Source organism: Protomyctophum parallelum (assembly GCF_964188405.1).
Source record: "Protomyctophum parallelum genome assembly, chromosome: 20".
NCBI lineage: Eukaryota > Metazoa > Chordata > Actinopteri > Myctophiformes > Myctophidae > Protomyctophum > Protomyctophum parallelum.
This window is the reverse complement of record NC_139718.1, coordinates 33,442,780-33,448,432: the sequence shown is the minus strand read 5'-3', so window position 1 is coordinate 33,448,432 and position 5,653 is coordinate 33,442,780.

The following is a 5,653-nucleotide window of genomic DNA, read 5'->3' as shown; positions in this document are numbered from 1 at the left end:
TTTAGGCAAGTAAATTGACCCTATGGGATTTGTGGAATTTGTGGAGGGCAGCGATACAGGAATCCCGAGTTGGTGTTGATGGCTAGACCTCACTCTCACGGCAACTATATCCTTCTCTATCATCTCTGTTCAATAAATGTACATGTTTGTACGGATGTTTTTTCTCCCCCAGAGACAGCATGCCTCGATCGTTTCCCTCATTTAGTATGCCAGGATCTAACCATGTCCTAATGTGACGATCTCTTTAACGTTGATGCTATGGCAAATGGCCAGGTTTAGTCGTAGACTGTTAATCCGACGTACCAACAGTCCGGCATGCGTGGCCGGTTAAGACTCACCCGTGGCCGGTTAAGACTCACCCGTGGCCGGTTAAGACACACATGCGTGGCCGGTTAAGACACACATGCGTGGCCGGTTAAGACACACATGCGTGGCCGGTTAAGACACACATGCGTGGCCGGTTAAGACACACATGCGTGGCCGGTTAACACACACGCGTGGCCGGTTAACACACACGCGTGGCCGGTTAAGACACATGCGTGGCCGGTTAAGACACGCATGCGTGGCCGGTTAAGACACATGCATGGCCGGTTAAGACACATGCATGGCCGGTTAACACACATGCATGGCCGGTTAAGACACATGCATGGCCGGTTAAGACACATGCATGGCCGGTTAAGACACATGCGTGGCCGGTTAAGACACATGCGTGGACGGTTAAGACACATGCGTGGCCGGTTAAGACACATGCGTGGCCGGTTAAGACACACATGCGTGGCCGGTTAACACACACGCGTGGCCGGTTAACACACACGCGTGGCCGGTTAAGACACATGCGTGGCCGGTTAAGACACGCATGTGTGGCCGGTTAAGACACATGCGTGGCCGGTTAAGACACATGCATGGCCGGTTAAGACACATGCATGGCCGGTTAAGACACATGCATGGCCGGTTAAGACACATGCATGGCCGGTTAAGACACATGCGTGGACGGTTAAGACACATGCGTGGACGGTTAAGACACATGCGTGGCCGGTTAAGACACATGCGTGGCCGGTTAAGACACATGCATGGCCGGTTAAGACACATGCATGGCCGGTTAAGACACATGCGTGGCCGGTTAAGACACATGCATGGCCGGTTAAGACACATGCATGGCCGGTTAAGACACATGCATGGCCGGTTAAGACTCCCGTGGCTTCCCTGGGTTAGGTAACAGGTTAGGGTTTGGGGTTAGGGTTAGGTAACAGGTTATGGTTAGGTAACGGGTTAGGGTTTGGGGTTAGGGTTAGGTAACAGGTTATGGTTAGGTAACGGGTTAGGGTTTGGGGTTAGGGTTAGGTAACAGGTTATGGTTAGGTAACAGGTTAGGGTTTGGGGTAGGACGTCGGACCAAAGTAGTGTCGGACCAAAGATATGGACCTGGAAGCTTCCGAAAGATATTATCCAAACAAAAGTGTGGCGGGGGGGGGGGGGGGGGGGGGGGGAGGGGTATAGTGAGTCTTTCACATCCACACAGTAGCACCTGTAATAGAAGATCACTATGCACTACAGTAAACTGCAATGGCTTTCTTATTTTAGATAATATTCACTGCAGTACACCGTAATGGCTTTCTTATTTTGGATAATTTTAAAACATCTGGACATTCAACCTTCAATGCTTAAAGGCAGGAATGAGAGTCATACTTTTTTTTTAGGTGCACTCTCTGGCAGACAAAAGTCAAACATGAGTGCAGCTGGGTTCCCCGATCCAGAACCCATTAACATTCCAAACGACATGGCCGTCAGCATGCTCTCAGTCAGACCAGCATTCTCGTAAATTGTGTGGACAGGCCTTGTTGACGGAGTGAGATCAACTTCCCCATTGTGTGTGTGTGTGTGTGTGTGTGCTGTGCTGTGGCTGCGCTGAAAAGCGCCAGTGACAGCGCTATTTGATTTGACTTGTTTTCAGCCAACGACCAGGAAAACAACACGCAGAAATGCCAAAAAGCAAAATAACACGCAGACATAAAGCCCCACTTTGTCAGCCGGCCAATGCTTTCCTCCGCTGGTTTCTAGTAGTGGGACACCTTTGTTTTCAGTAAGGCCTGTGTTCCCCCCCCCCCCCCCCCCCTCCCCCCAATAGACAAAACAAGCTTCGCAGTAAAAGTGGATGGGAATGTCGGGGGGGGGGGGGGGGGGGGACCTGTTTATTCATAGCTGCAGGTGGCTGAGCTGACTGCTGCGTGCCTGCCCAGAAGTCCCCTGACCACTCCAATTCTTTTCTTGTCCCGGACTCTGCCTATTTGTTCACTTCTTCCACTTGTGCACTCCAACCCCCCCCCCCCCGGGCCCCGTCTCTCCCTTCTGCTTCTCGCCTGCGCGTGAGCAGTGTTCCATTCTCCTTTGTGTCGAGGTGCGGTGTGCGTTTGTGACGCACTTCCTTCCATTGTATCAGGAACTGATATACTCTAGTAATGGTTGTGAAGTTACTGTCAAGATTATGTGTGAACTGATGGGGGAGGAGAGGGGGGGGGGGTGTTGTGTACAGGTAATTTTGTGCCTTGTGACGGTTTCATTGTGGCCTGTAATTTATGTATCTCAGCGTGGCTAAATAACAGCATTAAGTTTTGTCTAGAGCAGCAAACCACAGTGAGTGAATGCACCGCATGTTTGCGACGCAGTGGGCCACACAATGGCAACACGAAAACACGTCGTTGCTGAGCCTCTTGATAAATTGAGTCATCCTTGAGGTCGCCAGGTTTATTTCCCCGCTGCAGCAAACAAGCGAGGAGAACACTTGGTTGCTACGTGATGGCAGTTGTTAAGATGGTCTTATTTCCTCGCTCCCACCCTCCAGGCTGGATCGATGCCTCTGCTCCCGTTGCCCTATCAGGGCAACGCAACTTGGGAAATAGTTTGTTGTTATAAAATAATCAAATCCAGTGGGCAAGATAACGTTTGTTGTACCGCGAACAACAGTTTCTGCTCCATTTGCTGCAGTGTTTACGTGTAGGCTGGTCTCCGGATGTGCTGTGGGAGTAAACACCCTAGAAGTCAACTATGTGAGGATAAGAGCAATTAGCTCCACCTGCACTTGCATATAACTTCGACATTCTTACGGGTGTAAATTCACAACGTTACACACCTGGGTGTACAAGTTGAGTTATACACTGGGTTCCTGTGTATGAGCTCTGAACCTGCCAGGCGGATGCACGGGGTCTTTTATTTTGAAAACCCCCAAATTCACCCCAAATGAACCGGAAGCTAAATTGCCTGAAGCTAATGTGGCTGATCGTGAATTTAAAAGTTATCAGAAGAATTAATATTGTAACTGCGAGGTTTTTATGAGCCGCTAACATCAACGTCTGAGCCTCAATTCCGATCAAAACTGCAGCAAATGGTTAGTCCGGAATTCTTCTTTAATCTCATTTTCATTTTTAATTCAATCCGGTATCCAGTACCTTTTTTGTCTTTTTCTTGTGGATCCCTCTTTGGAACCCTCATTAAATATTGGTGGCTGAAATAGGCCTTGATATGTAATATTTGTTGATAGATAATGTATTATTATTTTATGCCAAAAGCCATTTTCTGAGGATCTCAAACATGAAGAAACGTGATTATGTGTCAGAGACAGACATGCAGTACGAACCAGGAGAAGATATTTGTATTACCACATTGTTTTCTGACTACAGTACATGATTGGCCTTTATTGGAGGACATGGAGCCAATCAAATGCATATTCTTCCTGCCCACAATCTCACACTCTCTTCATCGTGAAGAATGCTCAAATTATTGTTGCTGTCAGGTGGAAACCTATGTCCAAAACTGTTCCTTTTAGATCAGCTATATTCAATACTTTTGTGTGACGCTCTTGCATCATACTACAGTCTCATGCAAAAGTAGCTAAATTGACGATTGTGAACTTGTAGATTGGCTACTTTGGAGAACCCCTTTTGGTGTTTTAAGCATTATGTTATACTTGACGTGAAAATGTGGTAGATTATGCTACCGATTAATCATGCATCCCTAATTTTTGGGTGTCCTTGACATGAAAATGTTTGAGAACGACGGGTTTTTCAGAAAACTGTCAGGATTTAGGAGGCATTTGTAGAATCGTCCTCGGGTCTAAATGGGTTAAACAAATAATAATAATAACTTGTGATGTGAAGTGGTTTGGTGTGTTTGTTTTAATAAATATTGAACCAATGAAAGGTATTAACAAGAGTTTGTGACAGGTGTGTTTCCTGAAAGTACCGTTTTCGGACATAACAGTTGCAAGGTTTTCACCCGACAGCAACGAAATGTTCTGTGCGCTTGTGTGGACTGCAGCTTTTATGGAGGTGTCCGTCGCTGCTGCTGCTGGTGGATGCAGCTAGCCTGGCTAATAAGCCAGACTCAAATCACACTGTCGTGTGGTATTTGAATCTGGAGATCTTGTATGGATCTTGTTTCCCGGGAGGCGGGTTCAAACATTTTCTCTTTGACGCAATTGGTCAGAGCTACTGTCAGTCAAAGGTCTCTAGCATTGAATGTCACTGTACCAAAGCCCGTCTATATAATAATATTGCATACCGTGTCCCGATTGGCCACACTGGTGTAGGAAATTAGACGGCTTTCTGGCCCCGCACCCCAGCCAGTTATCTTTATGTTGCTTGATTCAAAGGTTTGACATTTGATATCCATTTACACCATTGAAGTCTACCATACCGGCTATGACAAAACGATAATATCCATTTTGTATTTTAAAACAATAAACTGTGGACCAGAGTTAAAATGAACAAAAACCATAAACTGTGGACCAGAGTTAAAATGAACAAAAACCATAAACTGTGGACCAGAGTTAAAATGAATCGAGCATAACCCAGGAGTGCTTTAAAGGGAAATACCCCTTTAATCTGTCATGTAAAGAAAGGCGCCTTAACGTGTGTTTTGACACTGGTGGTAGTATAGCAGGTGTTTGTCCTTGACAGTGGAAAAAGGGGAAGCTTCCATACAGTATGTCGGGACATTTGTCCGGATTTGCCCTTTCACACGTGCAGCGCTGCACGCAACAGGAGATTGTCCGTGGCAGGCACGTTCTCACAGTCTCCCGTTTCAGCCTCATACGTGCAGCTGTTGAGGACAACCTTGTTGGAAACAGAATATATTAACTGTGGCGCGCCGGCAGCACACCTTGTAGAGCACATACTATAAAGGCTATAAGTCTATTAGCCTTAACTGGCCCCGGTTTGAATGTGGCCTGAGGTCCCCCCCCCTTTCACGATATAAAAAAGCTGATGTAATAGGGCTCAAGTGGTGAAACTGGTCTCTTCTTTTGGGCTTGTTTTCATAGACCTGGTCGCGGCTTGTTTCACTCACTGAATCTGCATCCCGCACCAAAACAAAACACAAGCTTTGCTTTGGACCCACCAGTTTGGGTTGACACCAGTAGTCAGCCCTGAAACATGACGAGCAGACTAGAGTTTGACTCTACAGTTGTGTATATGTACCCCACTCATCACTACCACGCAGATATCGATGGCTCCCGAGGACAGCAACCGACCAAACATGCTCGGTTCTTCATCAACGAGTTCCAACCAGTCGTCACGGCAATATCGATGGGAGCTTGTCGGCAGGAGACTCTTTCAGACGCTTTCAGACTTGTTCCGCTGCCGAATCGGCTTGGTGGAGA